Source organism: Nicotiana tomentosiformis, chromosome 12 (genome assembly GCF_000390325.3).
Source record: "Nicotiana tomentosiformis chromosome 12, ASM39032v3, whole genome shotgun sequence".
In the NCBI taxonomy this organism is placed as follows: domain Eukaryota; kingdom Viridiplantae; phylum Streptophyta; class Magnoliopsida; order Solanales; family Solanaceae; genus Nicotiana; species Nicotiana tomentosiformis.
The window spans coordinates 8,962,965-8,981,177 of record NC_090823.1 but is presented as its reverse complement, the minus strand read 5'-3'; the positions used below and the strand labels follow the sequence as shown (position 1 = coordinate 8,981,177).

At 39.9% G+C, this 18,213-nt stretch overlaps 1 long non-coding RNA gene across 1 annotated transcript; it reads right to left on the bottom strand.

The window, feature by feature from the left end:
- Positions 1 to 8,674: 8,674 nt before the first annotated feature.
- LOC104091594 (uncharacterized) lies at positions 8,675 to 11,997 on the bottom strand. Its single transcript, XR_001968349.3, has 3 exons — positions 11,835 to 11,997; positions 9,691 to 11,079; positions 8,675 to 9,587 (listed from the first exon to the last, which is right to left on the bottom strand). It is a non-coding gene; the product is annotated as an uncharacterized lncRNA (long non-coding RNA).
- Positions 11,998 to 18,213: the final 6,216 nt, after the last annotated feature.

The following is an 18,213-nucleotide window of genomic DNA, read 5'->3' as shown; positions in this document are numbered from 1 at the left end:
GGAAGGGGACTTCAATGTCTGCGGAGGCCAAGAGATCTACCTCGAGTCTCCAAATAAGCTAATCCGAGCTGATGCACCTCACAGACATCTGGGACAAGTACCAAAAGTTGCACAAGAAAGTGCAAAATGTAGTATGAGTACAACCGACCCAATGTACTTCGTAAGTGTCGAGCCTAACTTTGACGAGGTAGTGACGAGGCTATGGCAGAACACCCACATAATTAAACATGTATAAACGAAGATATACGTGTAGCATGACAACAAATAGAGATTAAACACGTACTAGTGGAAGGGAACAGGCGGAGGGGAACAAGATATGGTAGCTATAACAGGAATGTCAACATAAGATAGTCAAGTAAATCACCAACCAATGAAAACGGATAACATAATGAATAAAGACTACAAGACATCACCCATCTTGCTTTTACTCTCAACCTCACCATGAAACAATAATAATGGCACGGCATCACCCTTCGTGCTTTTACTCTCAATCTCTCCATGAAATGATAAATACGGCACGACATCACCATTCGTACTTTTACACTCAATTTCTTCTTGAAACAAAAAATACGGCACGATATCACCCTTCGTGCTTTAACTCTCTTCCTCACCATGTATTAATCAAAAAATGTAACAATAATCGGCACGGCATCACCTTCATGCTTTAACACCCTTACCATGTAGCAATGAATATATAACATTTGGGAGGTAGAATAAGCAAGAACAAACCTTACGTCAATAACGGTTCCAAAATACCAAACCTCAACTTTCAAAAGTACTCAATTATCACAAATAGTTCATAAATGTAGAAAGAATGATCAAATAAGAAATAAACTAGTCTAAGCATGGATATCATAATCAAATAAAGAAATGAATTACAAGGAAATAAGTCACACCCGCATGCTTTAACCCAACAACAACACATAAGTACTCGTCACTTCAAATATATGTTGTACCCAAACATTTAAACATGTAGCATTTAGGCAAACAAGTCCTAATCCCTCAAGTTAAGGTTAACCGCGTCACTTACCTCGCTCCAAAATTGACTCAAAGTCCAACCACAACCTTACCTACCAGCCTCCGAACCAACCAAATCTTGCAATTTATTAACCAAACGATTCAAAATAAGCCTTAGGAACTACCCACGAATGAAAGAGGTTCAATTTAGGTCATTATTAAAAACGTCAACAAAAAGTCAACCCCGAGCCCCTTGGTCCAAACCTGAAATTCAGATCAAAAGCTGATTACCCATTCACCCCCGAGCCCGGTTATGTACTTTGTTTCGAAATCCGACTTCAATTTGAGATCTAAATTCCAATTTTATAAAATCCCTAATTCTACCCAAATCCCCAATTTCTACCATGAAAATCCTAGATTTAATATTGAAATCTTATGAAATGTAATGGGTAATTGAAAGAAAGTAGGTCAGAGTCACTTACCAATGAATTGGTGAGGAAGAGCTCTTGGAAAACTGCCCCTAAGGTTTTTAGGGTTGAGAATTTGAAAGAATAAGCTAAAATCCCCTTTTCCCTTCTTAAGTCCAGGCGCAGATGTCGCAAATGCGAAAAATCCTTCGCAAATGCGAGGTCTTCACACTTCTGCTGCCATCACAATTGCTATGGTTTATTCGCAAATGCGAACTTGGACTCCTCGCAATTGCGATCATTTTGATCGCAAATGCAAACTCTACTCACCCAGCCCCACTTCGCAATTGCGAATCTGATAATCGATTTAATGTATGCATATTTTGATATATACCGCCTCACATTTTGCTCATGTCTCGATGATTTGAAATATTTAATATGATTATTTGTGCTACATTTTGCTATTTCTATGTGTAGGGATCATTCGGATGCAATTTGGGATGAAATGACGCGAATTAGAGCGAAATCGGGACAAAAAGGCAAAAAGTGAAATTTGAGGGCCACAGCCAGCGTGGGGCGCTGGCTGTGGCGCAATTTACAGCAGCCAAAATATTTGAGCGCCAGGGCCAGCGCCCCACGCTGCCCTGGACGCTCGAGACAAAAAATTGTCCCTTTTCGACTAGGACTCGGTTATTTCAACCCTTAGATGCCCGCAACTCATATAAAAGTCAACCTAAACCTATTTTTGAAGAGAAGGACATTTTGCGAGAGAAAACACAAGCACAGAGCTGCCGTGGAGGCCAGAATTCATCAAGTTCCATCTTTCTCCCACCAAACTTAATAATTTTTATGTTTCTTTGTATGATTTGTTGTTTGGCTACCATGTCTATATGGAGCTAAACTTCACATTCTAGGGTTGTGGTTCTTTCATGACTATTGTTATTCGGATATTGATTTTGCCTTCTTGATTTATCATATTAGTTTATTTATTCAATCTTGCGCTTAATTATTTAATTGCTTGATCACCAATTAAATACTATCTACGAATCTAGAATTGAACTCGAAAGTGAGAATTCTATATTGCATATAGGATTGAGTAGAGCAAGTTCTTGAACTCGGGCATCAGGGAACAGATTCGTGATTAGGATAGATATATACCTAATTGCCTTGCTTGGTTGATTTATAGGAATTATAAATGCGTTTTCTTTGATTCTAACTCCATAGACATATAGGCGTTAGGTTAGCTTGAATAGGCGAGTAAGAACTCGACAGATTCTTATGAGCAATATTAACCATGTCAACTAATAAGTTAGATAAATTAGTCGGTCAATTCAATTAAAGAATACAATAGGATTGTTAGATAGTCCATAACCCTAGATCATTTTCATTACATTGATATCATAAAAATCTGCTCTTTCTCTGTTCAAAGTTCATTATTTATATATTTTTATTTAATTAGTTTAGAATCAAATATTTTTAGGTTTAATTCTTGTTTAGATAATTAGGATAGTCTAATTTAGTTAATAGTTAATTACAAGTCCTCGTGGGTTCGACATCCGACTTTTAGTCACTTTATTACTTGACGACCGCGTATACTTGCGTGTGCGTTTAGCCGCAACAAGTTTTTGGCGCCGTTTTCGGGGACTTAGAAATTAACTATTTTTCTACATTAGGCTTTTACTTTTATCTTTACAAGTTTTTTTTCCTTCTCTTTTTGTAAATATTTTATTTTTATAACTATTTGATTTTTCTCTTAGTGTGTTTCTAGTTCTTTCACCATGACATCTAGGGATGAAATATATGGAGGTAAGGTTATTGATGAAGACTCTTGGTTGACGGAAGACTTATATGGCCCGTCATTTTGGGCTTGTCATGACCTGAACTCTTGAAAATCTGAATTTGAATATGGGAGTAAGGGTTGGTATTGGGACGAATATTCTCGATTAAGGGAATATGCGGAACGACGTTGTCTTCTGACAACGTTGGTGAATGATTGGTCTAAGGAGAGAGATGATCTTGCACATAAAATTGATAATTTTGGCTTGGTTGTACATAACTTGGATGCAAATTTGAATGAAAAGGTTGATGCGTGTAATGGCCAACAATTTAATGATAAATTGTGTGAAGCTGAAAAAAATCTTCTAGACCAAATTGAGGAGCTAAAACGAGAATACCAATCATTAGACCATATTTTTCTTGAGGATGCCAATGTTGAGAAGAATGCTCTAGAGTCATATGAGGGAATAGATAACATTACTTTGGGAGACTTGAGTGTGTGTATATATGGAGATGTAAATAGTAGTACAATTCATGAGTTAGGGCGCATTAGACCCCATTCCAATTATTTTTCTACATTGTGTTTAGATAGTAAGATAGTAATCGAGTCATCTGAGCCAATGAGGGGGTCAAAAGGTGAGGATGAGAGTGCCTATATTCTTGAATTTGTTGTGCCAAAAAGCAAAAATTACATTCCTCATCTAAAGGACGAGAAATATAGAGTAAAAATTAATTACTTGGCCTAGTTCTCGTTGTAGCCCCACCACTGGAGCATAGCCGCAGACTGGATGCCATGTTAGGGGCTTAATTCATAAGTTCGAGATGGAGGCAAAAAGCGGTTCACGTCGTGCCGCTACATTAAATTAGGCACTTGTCGGGAGGCAACCCAGCTTTACTGCTTTATTTATTTTTGTTTATTTTATTATTTTTTTAGTATTGTTTTGTTTTGTAGGATTATGAGCATAGGAAGAAAAGTCACTGGAAGCGTGCAAAAGCGAGCCAGGTGGTTGGAACTAGTGTGAGGTACCCGCACAAAGGACCATCTATGGGAGAAGTTTGAGTATCCCGTGAGCTGCTATTGCTTCGGCCTTTGGTCTTTCAGGGAGTTTCTTGTCCACCCTTGTTATTTTTACTTTATTTGTGCATTGAGGACACTGCACTCTTTTAAGTGTAGGGTGGAAGATTCTCTATTCTTTCTATAGTATTATATTAGTATATTGTTAGTTTCTTATCTTTTTATTGTTAGCTAGCTTCTTATTTTTAATAGCATAGTTAGTAGAATTAATGGTGTAGTATAGTAGTAGTAGTAATTAAAAAATGATTAAAAAAAACAGAAAAAAATTGAGACAAAACTGAAATTTTATTTTTGGATTTTTTCCGACGATGGATCTATTGGACAATTTTTTTGAGGGATTAAAGTCCGATTAAAAATATCAAAAAGATTTTCTTTTATTTTTTTAGGTAGTTAGGTAGTATCCCTTGATTTTTCTTTCGACATCGGTTCTTTTCCAAGGGTGTAGTTCGAACCGAAAAATTAAGTTTAGTTTTTTTTTAGGAGTAGGATAAGGGAGAAAACCAAGATTGCTCTGAGGTACCTGTTGACATGTTTGGTGTTGGCAAGTTAAGTTAGGGCATGCGCTCTATCTTCCTGCATATATGATTTGAATTGTAATGCCCAAGTAAATTAAGTAGCCTACTCTTTGACGCCTTTTTCTCAGTTGATTGACTTGTATGCCACTTAGTGCAGTGTTGCTTAAATAATTCTCAACTTGATATGCTTGCTTGACCTGAGAGTCACACAGAACCGTCTTGAGTGAGTCAAGTGCCATGTGTATGTAAGGATTATTGATATTCTGTGCTATCTTGTGTAGTCTAGAACTTTCCATGTGTGTTAATCAATGCGAAATTATTAAGTTGTGCTAGTCTAGGAGATGACGTAGGCATTTCTTGCTTGACCATAAAGGTGTTTGTAACTGACAAATAGAATTTTTCCATTGCTATCTCCTTTGAGCCTATAGACCGTTTCCTTGGTACCCACATTACAAGCCGTACTCCTACTTTGTTCTTAATGTGAGATTGTTGAACCTTTACCTCCTAAGGCACTTAGGAGGATTAGTCACTATTCCTAAATGTATCCTACCCATCCCTTAGCCTACATTACAACCTTAAAGTCCTAATTGATCCTAGATTTAGCTAGCTTAGATTAGTAGAGATGTACACTATGGGCAAGCTTATGGTACGACCACGGGATGCACATGAATTCTTTGTGAGAGTGAGTGAATGTTGTTCAATTATGTGATGTCCTTAATTTATGTTCAATGATATATTTAAATTTGTGGACTACTTTGATATTCACTCTTTTTCTTGTGGTGAGGGCACTTGATCTCATGACAGATTGGTGATATTGTACACTTTCTTGTATTGGGTGAGTGCGTGAGTTGAAGATGCATAGTGGTAACGAGTCGTCTCTTGAGGTAAGGTGGTTGTGGAGAGGTTGCTTGAGTTGATTGAGTTAGTTGAAAAACATTGAGTATACTTGGGCTATTTAAAAACGGGAAGAATGTGAAATTTATGTGTTCATGCTTAATTGCCAACATCGATCATAGTCAAAAGGTAGGGTGTTTGATTGAGTTAATTGTGAGGTCCTCTTTCATAATTCTAAGTACGTTTTGGGGGTGCTAATATAGTTCCATTGCTCGAGGACGAGCAAGAGTCTAAGTGTGGGGTGTTGATAATCGGTTTAATGTATGTATATTTTGATATATACCGCCTCACATTTTGCTCATGTCTCGACGATTTGATATGTTTAATATGATTATTTGTGCTAAAATTTGGTATTTCTATGTGTAGGAATTATTCGGATGCAATTTGGGACGAAATGGCGCGAATTGGAGCGAAATCGAGACAAAAAGACAAAAAGTGAAATTTGAGGGCCACATCCAGCGTGGGGCGCTGGCTGTGGCGCAATTTACAGTAGCCAAAATATTTGAGCGCCAGGGCTAGCTCCCTACGTTGCCCTGGATGCTCGAGACGGGAAAGTATCCTTTTTCGACTAAGACTCGGTTATTTCGACCCCTAGATGCCCCCAACTCATATAAAAGCCAACCTAAACCTATTTTTGAAGAGAAGGACGTTTTGAGAGAGAAAACACAAGCAAAGAGCTGCCGTGGAGGCCAGAATTCATCAAGTTCCATCTTTATCCCACCAAACTTAGTAATTTTTATGTTTCTTTGTATGATGTGTTGTTTGGCTACCATGTCTATGTGGAGCTAAACTTCACATTCTAGGGTTGTGGTTCTTTCATGACTATTGTTATTCGGATATTGATTTTGCCTTCTTGATTTATCATATTAGTTTATTTATTCAATCTTGCGCTTAATTATTTAATTGCTTGATCACCAATTGAATACTATCTACGAATCTAGAATTGAACTCGAAAGTGGGAATTCTATATTGCATATAGGATTGAGTAGAGCAAGTTCTTGAACTCGGGCATCGGGGAACGGATTCGTGGTTAGGATAGACATATACCTAATTGCCTTGCTTGGTTGATTTACAGGAATTATAAATGTGTTCTTGTTGATTCTAACTCCATAGACATATAAGCGTTAGGTTAGCTTGAATAGGCGAGTAAAAACTCGACAGATTCTTATGAGCAATATTAACCCTGTCAACCAATAAGTTAGATAAATTAGTCGGTTAATTCAATTAAAGAATACAATAGGATTGTTAGATAGCCCATAACCCTAGATCGTTTTTATTACATTGATATCATAAAAATCTGCTCTTTCTCTGTTCAAAGTTCATTATTTATATATTTTTATTTAATTAGTTTAGAATCAAATATTTTTAGGTTTAATTCTTGTTTAGATAATTAGGATAGTCTAATTTAGTTAATAGTTAATCACAAGTCCTCGTGGGTTCGACATCCGACTTTTAGTCACTTTATTACTTGACGACCGCGTATACTTGCGTGTGCGTTTGGCCGCAACAGAATCTGACAGAGACATGGATATATCGCAAATGCGAAATCAGACCTCGCAAATGCAAGGTCTGAGGCCTACACAAGAAACAGTGTTTCACCAACTATGATTCTAAGTCCAAATTCACTATGTAACCTATCCGAAACTCATCTAATCCCTCGGGACTCCAAACCAAACATGCACACAAGTCCAAAAATATTATACGAACTCGCTCTCATGATCAAAATACAAAATAACACCTAGAACTACAAATCGGACACCAAAACGAATGGAATTTTCCATGAAACTTAAAAAAATTTATTTTAACAACCGGACGTCCGAATCACGTTAAATCAACTCTATTTTATACCAAACTTTCCAGACAAGTCATAAATATAGTAATGAACCTATACCAAGCGCCGTAACCAAAATCCAGACTCGGTAGCAACAAAGTCAAACTTCGGTCAAATTCATAAATTCTTTAAACCTTTAAATTTGCAAACAATTGCGATAACTCGAGCTAGGAACCTTTGAATTCGATTCAGGATATACGCGCAAGTCCCAAATCATGACAGGGACCGTCAAAATATAGATTCGGGTCCGTTTGCTCAAAACGTTGACCGAAGTCAACTCAAATGAATTTTGAAGGCACGATTTTACATTTTAATCAATTTTTCACATAAGATCCTTCCGGAAAAAGACTCGGACTGCATATACAAATCGAGGAAGGATAAAAGTAGGTATCTGGGGTCTTGAAGCACAAAATTAAGGGTTAAAACCCTAGATAACCTATCGGGTCATCACACTGCCACTGTCATAGAATTCTGAATCCTCTTGTGATACAACTTAAGAAAGAAACAATGATGAAACTTAAGGAGCATTGAAGCTTTAGATGAGAAGGAAATTGGTTGAAGTTGTGTATTTATATTTACAATATACCAACATATATTCTTAAATTCTTTAAGCCTTTAAACTTTAAATTTGCAAAAAATTGTGATAACTCGAGTTAGGAACCTTTGAATTCGATTCTGGGCATACGCACAAGTCCCAAATCATGACAGGGACCGTCAAAATATGGATCCGGGTCGTTTGCTCAAAACATTGACCGAAGTCAACTCAAATGAATTTTGAAGGTACGATTTCACATTTTAATTAATTTTTCACATAAGATCCTTTCGAAAAAGACTCGGACTGCATACGCAAATCGAGGAAGGATAAAAGTAGCTATCTGGGGTCTTGAAACACAAAATTAAGGGTTAAAACCCTAGATAACCTATCGGGCCATCACACTGCTACTGTCATAGAATTCTGAATCCGCTTCTTATACAACTTAAGAAAGAAACAGTGATGAAACCTAAGGAGCATTAAAGCTTTAGATGAGAAGGAAATTGGTTGAAGTTGTGTATTTATATTTACAAAATACCAACATATATATATATATATATATATATATATATATATATATATATATATATATAGATTGTACAAATCAATATATGCCTAGTTTTAAGCCACCAAATCAGTGATCCATATTCTGTGGGATCTAATTTACACTAGATAGGAAAGTGAATATGAGATATCAATATAATATTTAATAACACTCCCCACAAGTTGGAGAGCGAATATCATGTAAGTCCCAACTTGTTGCATAGTGTCATAAAATTATCATTTCCCAGTGCCTTTGTAAATATATCCGCCAACTAAAAGCGTGTAGGTACATATGATGGACTGATCATCCCAACTTGTAATCTTTCTAGAACTATGTGGCAATCTATTTCAATATGTTTTGTACGTTCATGGAACACAGGATTCGCTACAATATGCAAAGCGGCTTGATTGTCACATAATAATTGTGTAGGAGTTTCTTGTGGGACTTTTAGATCTTGTAGAATGTAGCGTAACCATGTGAGCTCCAAGCAAGTGTTAGCCATAACTCAATGTTCATCTTCTGCGGACGATCTTGAAATGTTCGATTGTTTCTTGGACTTCCATGTGGCATTGCAACCTCCCCAATCCGAATCACAGAAGGCCTTTAAAGTAAGATTATTGGAGGAAGAGAATAATAACCCTTGATTTGAGTACTCTTAATATATTTGAGCACCCGTACAGCAACATCCGAATGAGGTTTTCGAGGCTCGTGCATGTATTGACTTAGTGTGCGAACATAGTAGACTATGTCAGGTCTTGTAACTATAAGATAAATTAGTCTACGGACTAACCTTCTATACTTGGTTGGATCGCTCAATAATTCTCCATGTGTTGGGGTAAGTTTCAGATTTTGTTCCATTGGAAACTTGTCCGGGCGCGCCCCTAGAAGTCCTGAATCTTGTAAAATGTCTAATGCATATTTCCTTTGAGACATGAAAATACCTATGTTATCTGGAAAACTCAATGCCCAAAAGATATTTCAAATTTCCAAGATCTTTGATGCGGAAGCGTATAAGAAGGAACCTTTTGAGATGCTCGATTTCTTTAAGATCATTTCCTGTAAGAAGAATTTCATCAACATAAATCAAAATTGAAGTAAATGAAGTACCTTGGGCCTTAGTTAAAAAAGAATAGTTTGCTTTTGATTGTTTGTAACCAACCTTTTGAATAGTTTCTAAAAAGGCTAGAAACCAATTTCTTGATGCTTGTTTGGGACAATAGAGGGATTTGTGTAGCCGACATACAACTTTCTCCCCTATCGGCGAAGACCAAGTGGAGGTTCCATATACACTTCTTCATTCAAGTCGCCGTGAAGGAATACATTTGGACGTCTAACTGGTAGGCAAACCAATTACGTGCAGCAGCAACGGTAAGGAAACAACGAAGTGTGGTAGGTTCAATTGAAGGTGAAGTTTCAGAATTTATGGGTTGGGCTTGTGATATTTCTGATGCTTCAATGGGTTATGCTGGAGACAATGATTCATAAGATGTGGGCTCATGTACATCATGGTACTGGGATGATTGAGGTGAAATATTAGTGGAAGATGGTGTATACTGCCAATTGTCCATGTAATCAAGAGAAAATTCATGCAACATAGAATGTGGATTTGGTGAAGTTGAGAATGGAAAAGTGGTTTCTAAATATTTGACATCTCGGCTTACAAAAATATTTTTAGTATTCAAATCATAAAGTTTGTAACCCTTTTGACCAGTAGGATACCCAATAAAAATTCAATGTTTGGCACGAGAATCAAATTTATGAGCAGGATTAACAACTTTCAAGTGATCAAGTGATGGTGGACAATTATATAATAACTCAAAAGGAGATTTAGAAGATACTAATGGTGATGGAAACCTATTGATGAGGTAGACAGTTGTCAACACACATTCTCCCCATAAAATTAGAGGTACATGATATTGAAATCGTAACGCTCTTGCTACAACTAGAATATGACGATGCTTGCGTTCAACTACTTCATTTTGTTGAGGAGTTGAAACACAAATCCATTGACAAATGCCTTGAGACTGAAAGAAACTTCTCATGGATACAATTCTCCACCATTATCTACCCTTATGGTTTTAACTGAGGCATGAAACTGAGTACGAGCTAAGGCAATAAAAGAATTTATTAGATCTTGGGTATATGATTTTCTTTTTATAAGAAATACCCAGGTGCATCTTGTAAAATCATCCACAACAGTAAGAAAGAAACGTTCCCTTGAATGTGTAGATGCCCTATGGGGACCCCAAATATCACAATGCAATAAATCAAATGGATTATGACTTGATATTAAACTTGAAGAAAATGGAAGTCTAGTCTATTTAGCCATAGGACAAATGACACAATTATTATTAAAAGAGATATTATGAGAAGACAATAATGAAGAGATTAATTTAAGACGAGATGGTGATGGATGCCCAAGGCGCATATGCCATAAGTTTTCCGGTTGAGAAACTTGATGAGAAGAGGGTATCTTTTGCAATGGAGACATATAATAAATACCACCACGCTTCTCACCCGAGCCAATCATCTTCCCCGTAGCCAAGTCCTGCAAGGCACAGAAAGTAGAAAATAAAATGGCACAACAATACAAAGCATTAGTGATTTTGCTTACTGACATTAAATTTAAGTGAAAATATGGAATGCATAAAATATTGTTTAAGATTATATCTGAGTTGAAAGGTATAGTGCCTGTGCAAAAGATAGAAGCAGAGGATCCGGTGGGTAAATTAACAATTGGTATTGATGGGGCTTCTGTTTGTGTAAGAAGTGTGGGATCAGAAACTATATGATTAGTAGCTTCAGTATCTAAAATCCATGATTTACTAAATACAGAATTACATGAAGCACACTGTATTTGCATAAGCATCAACTTTACCCGTAGCACAATTTTGAGTCATCTTAGACAAAGAATTAGCAATTTGTTGAAGCTGACTTGCGAAAAGTCCATGTGAATAACTACTGGTCTCTTGAGAATGAGATCCATGTGAAGTTTGAAAAGAAATTAGCCGATGAAACAATATTTTGCAAATTACTTTGGCTCCTATGTGATGGTTGCTGCCCATTTTGGTTGATTGATTTGTTTGAAACCATGCGCCATTTTTGAACTTACACCTATCCTCTGTATGGCCTCTTTTGTTTCAATAATCATAATGAAATTTTAGAGTCCTACAATTTTCAATTGTATGTCCCTCTCTATTGCAGTGTTCACAATGCTTGTGTTTGTACTTGTTTAAAGAATTATTTGGACGGCTTTGAATTGCAACAACAATAGAAAAGTTTCAACTTGTTCCGATGCGATACCTCATTGCGTTTCTTCTTGAATAACAAGAGAGTAGGCCTGACGAACATTGGGTAGTGGCGACAATATTAGTACATTTAAAATGACAACATTGTAGGTGTCGTTCAGGCCCATGAGAAATTGTATTACATGATCTTCTTCCATTTGTTCAGCATGTGCTTTCATCTGATTACAAGTAGGTATAGATCTTTGCGTAACTATTTTCCTCATTTTTTCTTTTGCAGGTTTGCCTAAGACCATTGAGCTTAGGCCTTTAGTAGGGGATGAGGATCCGTCCGTTGACCCTTTCACTTTGGGGCAGCTCGGGTCTGCAACAGGAGAAAAGAAGAAAAGGAAGGCTCCGGGCTCCCCGATCTCAGAGAAGAAGAAGCCAAAGAAAAGGTTGGCCCGTAAGCCAAAGGAAAGTTCTAGTTCTTGAGCGCCCGACTCGGATTCGCTTTATCGGCTCAGGGAAGTGCCCGAAGAAGATGATTGTTTCGTGGCCGACATCCCTCGAGGAGCGAGCAGCCATTGAAGAGGAGATCCATGAGGTTGATCCCCCTCAGGACTAGGGGGTCGATGAGGAAACCGGGGCCATGACTTCCTGGAATGCCGGCCACGCCCCGAAAGAGGCACCCGGTATAATAGAGATTTCAGGGTCGCCTTCCTATACCGAGTCCATACTCGAGGAGGCCCAAGCAGGAAAGGAAAGGTCTAGAGAAGGGACTCATAGCACAGACGATCCCATTCGTTCCTTTTTTAATAGGGTGGACTCATCTGTTTTGGAAGATTTTTCCGGGCTGGGCGACCTGTAGGTGCCAAGAAAAGGGTCATCTTCAGAAGTCGACGGGCTGAATTTGAGCCCGAAGTTAGTCAACCAATTCCCTACCCCGAGAGTTGATCCCAGCCGCAAGAGGATACCCGGGTTCTTTTTGCTCCCGTGTGAGTAGCGAGCCACCTTCGATGCTTGGTGACTGAAGAAGACCAGGCAAAAATGAATGAGGTGGACGTACCGTGCCTATTCAACGAGGCACAACAAACACTGAATCGGGTAAGCTATCGTTACGATCTTTCGACCTTTGACTTAATCTTTGATATTTCTCACGTCTTCTTTCTTTTACCCTTTTGCAGGCCTCGATGCTCCATCACGAAAGCTTTATTTAGTACCGGGCCGAGGTTAACCATATAGAGGCCGAGATCAAGGAGCATGCTGAGATAAGAGACACGTATAAGCTTTTCAGCGAGCAACACGAAGGGGTTGTCAAGAATCTCCTAGCTAAGTTGGATGCGACTCAGAAGGAGCATGTCGACTTGGTCGAAAAGGTAAAGGTTTTCGAAGTTAGTAATGAGGACTTAGCCATGGCGACTAACGACCAAACCTCGCAGGTTCAGCAGAAGATTGACCAGATCGACCAACTCCGAGGTCCAAGCCATGGCCGATGTTTGGAAGGGCAAAATGGACCGGCTGGCTTCGGAGAAGGAGACCACCCAAGCACAACTGACATCGGTAGAAGTTCAACTCTGACTGACAAAAGAGAAGGTCGATAAGCGAGCCCAGCTGAGGTCGAGGAGGCCAAGAAGCTGGTTGATCCCTAGGATGAAGAAGGCTTTGAGGGCTCCGACAACCTAAAGAAGAAGAAGGCCCCTACGGCTCTGGTAACGAGGCGGGTTCTGGTGAAGATCGGGCGTAGGTGCATTAGGAATTTTTGTCTTTGTTTTTGCACCTTGTACATTTATTTTGTTGAGGCCGTTTTTATTGGCCTTTTTAAAGACATTCTAGAATGTATACATAAAGCTTTTTCCCTTTTGGCAATTTTTAAGTCTATTACCTTTAACATCCTTTTTACAATTGCAAAGATTTCAAATACCTTAGCACGAAATAAAACGTAGTAATAAGTTATTTTTCGGAGGTCCGAACAAGACTTGTTCTCGATGCAAGTTTTGTTTGAAACTTGTGTGGCTCAGAATGACCAGAAGCTTTCCCCAAAATACTTGTTTAAATATTTTTAGACTATAATTTTGTCGAGGGTAACCTTTGAACCGTTTTGAAATTTTGAAGGCCTTATATTTTGATTACGGGTTTCAGACGTCTTCGAGCCGCTTTTAGGGTGACCGTAGCCTTTTAGGTTTGGGCACTACCTAATAGGTCTTGTGCCTTCGGGTTTCGATAACCCGAGCCGTCTGAACTTATCAAGGACGGAAGTCCCCGAGTGGGTATAGCCCCTTGGGCTCGATAATTCTCGGGCAATAGTAGCCCTTAGGCTCGATACTTTTAGGAAGCAAAATGGGGTGGCCCCGGTACTAGACTTTGAGGTCGTACAGTATGCCCGCAGGACTTCGGGAAAAATTTTCTTCCATTTTCCTTTGGCATCAGTCAACCTTTTCTTAAGATTTTGGAGTATGGTCTTGTTTGTAGACTTCGCCTGCCTGTTCCCACTAGGGTGATAGGGTGTTTACAAGATCATTGGTCCTCAAAAAATTTGCTTACCTTGCTGTCGATGAACTGCTTCCCGTTGTCACATACGATCTTGGCCGGCATCCTAAACTGACATATTATGTGGTCTCAAATAAAATCAATAACTTCTTTTTCTCTGACTTTCACAAATGCCTGAGCTTCAACCCATTTAGAAAGATAATCAGTCATAAATAATATAAGCCTTAACGGGTGCCCATGGCAGGGGGCCGACGATGTCCATTCCCCATTTTATGAATGGCCAAGGTGACATTACCGAATGTAGTAGCTCCCCAAGCTGATGGATCATTGGTGCGTGCCTCTGACAACCGTCACATTTTTGCATGAACTCCTTAGCGTCTTTCTCCATGTCGATCCAGTAATAGCCGGTTCTGATTATCTTATGAACCAACGATTCGGCCCCCAAATGGTTCCCGCAGGTACCTTCGTGAACTTCCCTCAAAACATATTCGGTGCCTCTTAGTACCAGACATATGGCGAGTGGGCCATCGAATATTCTTCTGAACAGGGTGTTATTTTCGGACACGCTGAACCTAACCACCTTCGTGCGTAGAGCTCTGGATTCTTGAGGATCCGAGGGTAGCTTCTCGATCTTCAGGTAATCTATATACTTGTTTCTCCAGTACCAGGTTAAGCTTGTCGAGTTTATATCGGCGTGGCCTTTTCCACTACTGATTTCATGAGTTGTACGATTGATCCCGAGCTGAATTCATCCTCATCAACCGACGACCCCAAGTTAGCCAGAGCATCGGCTTCGCTATTTTGATCCTAGGGTACGTGTTTTAGGGTCCATTCCTTGAATCGATGTAGCATTACCTGTAGTATATCCAAGTATCTTCGCATTCGTTCCTCTTTTACTTCGGCCCCCAGGATTTTAGCCAATCCGAGACCTGAAATCATGGCCTTATACTCGACCTCATTGTTAGTCAATTTCAAAGTTCTAATAGATTGCCTAACTACGTTACCCGTGGGCAGCTTCAACATGATGCCGATTCCTGACCCCTTTGCATTCGAGGCACCGTCCGTAAAGAGGGTTCAGATCCCTGAGAAGGTCCCCTGGTTAACAACAATTCCTTTTTAACTTCGGGTATAAAGGCCAACGTGAAATTGGTCACGAAGTCTGCCAAAATTTGAGATTTGATGACGGTTCGGGGTCGATATTCAATAACGTACCCGCTAATTTCCACGGCCTATTTGGCCAATCGTCCCAAGATCTCAAGTTTGTGCATTATGTTCCTTAATGGGTAAGTAGTCACGACACATATGGGATGGCATTGTAGGGCCTTAACTTCCTGGAGGCTCTTAGCAAAGCGAGCGCCAATTTCTCCAGGTGAGGATACCTCGTTTCGGCCTCGCCTAGAGTCCTGCTAACATAATATATAGGAAATTACGTACCTTCTTCTTCTCGGACTAGGACTCCACTTACCGCTATCTCGGATACTGCTAAGTACAGGTACAACTGCTTGTCTGCCTTTGGAGTATGAAGCAAAGGTGGACTCGAAAGGTACCGTTTGAGTTCTTCCAAAGCTTGTTGGCCCTCCGGGGTCCACGAGAAATTATTCTTCTTCTTCACTAACGAAAAGAACCGATGACTCTTATTGGAGGACCTTAAAATGAATCGACCCAGGGTGGCTATACGCCCGGTTAGCCTTTGGACGGCCTTGACATTGTCCACCATGATAATGTCTTCTATGGCCTTGATCTTGTTGGGATTGATCTCGATCTCCCGGTTGGACACCATGAATCCAAGGAATTTTCCAGACCCGACTCTGAATGTGCATTTCTTCGGGTTCAGCTTCATATTGTATTTTTTCAATATGTTGAAGGTTTCCTGCAAATGTTCCAAATGGTCCTCTGCTCGCAGGGACTTAACTAACATGTCGTCAATATAAATCTCCATTGATTTTCCTATTTTCTCTTCGAACATCCGATTTACTAGGCATTGGTAAGTGGAACCAGTGTTGTTTAGTCCGAATGGCATTATGCTATAGCAATAGGTGACGTATGTAGTGATAAAGGAAGTCTTTTCTTGGTCATCCGGGTCCATCCGGATTTGGTTGTACCCGGAATAGACGTCGAGAAAGTTGAGTATCTCATGGCCGGCCGTCGCATCGATCATGTGATCGATGTTAGGCAAAGGAAAAGAGTCCTTAGGGCATGCCTTGTACAAGTCTTTGTAGTCTACACACATTCTTAATTTATTTCCCTTTTTAGGCACTACCACTACGTTTGCCAACCAATCCGGGTACTTAACTTCCTGAATGGAACCTATTTTAAGGAGTTTGGATACCTCGTCTTTGATGAATTCATGCTTGACTTAGGACTGAGGCTTCCTCTTCTATTTAACCAGGTGAGACTTCGGATCCAAGCTCAGCTTGTGGGTAGTTATTTCCGGCGTGATCCCTGTCATGTTAAGATGCGACCAAGCAAAACAGTCCATGTTAGCTATAAAGAATTCAATGAGTTTTTTCTGAGCTCGGGAGTTAGCCCCGTGCCCAAGTATACCTTCTGATAGGGCAGGTGCTTGATCAATCTGACTTGCTCCTGCTCCTCGACCGTTGACTTGGTGGCATCGGAATCGTCAGGGGCTATGAAAGACCTAGGGACTCCATAATTGTCGGCCTCTTCTGTTTCTTGCCTTTCTTGCTCGGTCGGGGATGATGTTGGTGATTGCTATTTGGTTTCTTCCTTGGTGACCGAACTCTGGTTCTTTGATGTCGAGAGTGCGGATATCGGGACCAACTCATTGACCGCAAACATTTCTTTTGCGGCCGATTTCTCCCCATAAACTATTTTGATTCCTCTCGGTGTGGGGAATTTCAACACCTGATGTAGCGTCGAGGGGACTACCCTCATGTTGTGAATCCATGGTCCCCCAAATGGAGCATTGTATCTCATATATCCTTCGATCACGTAGAACTTTATTTCCTGAACGGTTCCAACGGTGTTTACCGGCAGGGTTATCTCCCCTTTTGTGGTCTTGCATGCCATGTTAAATCCGTTTAAAACTCGAACTACGGGCACTATTTGGTCTTGTAGACCCAGTTGTTCCACGACCCTCGATCTGATGATATTATTCGAGCTACCTGGATCAATTAACACACGCTTAACTCGAGATTTATTTATGAGTACAGATATTACCAGTGCATCATTGCGTGGCTGTACGATGCCTTCAACGTCCTCATCATTGAAAGATACGGTTCCCTCCGGTACGTAATCTCGAGTCCATTTTTCCCTTGTAATGGACACTTTAGTGCGCTTTAACATCGGCCCTTGGGGATGTCAACTCCTCCAATGATCATGTTAATGACATGTTGAGGTTCCTCTTGCTCGATCTGCTTGTTGGAGTCCCTTTGCCTGAAGTGAACTTTGGCTCGATCACTCAGAAACTCTCGGAGGTGTCCTTTATTGAATAACTTGGCTACTTCTTCTCTCAGTTGTCGGTAGTCTTCGATTATGTGGCCGTGAGTGCCATGATATTTACACATTAGGTTGGGGTCCCTTTGGGAAGGATCGGATTGCAACGATCGAGGCCACTTAGTATCTATGATTTGTCTGATGGCTGATACGACGTTGGCAACATCGACGTTGAAGTTGTACTCCGATAACCTTGGTGCTTCCTTGGACCCTATAGGTCTATCAAAACCATTTTTGCTCATGAGTCCCCCGTTATTATGACCTCGATCGCTTCTTCTTTCACTCCTTGCAGGGTTACTTCTAGACCTATTACTCCTTCGATCTCCATTGTATGGTTGATACTGATCTCTATTCGATCTTGGTTCATGATCGACGGCTCTTTTGGATCTATCACTAGTCCTGACGGGATAAACGGATTCGGAAGGGGCCCCGAGCTGATTGTCTTCGACCCTGATTTTTGATTGGCACCTGTAATGGAATTCAGCCCAAGTTACCGTCAGGTATTCTATCAA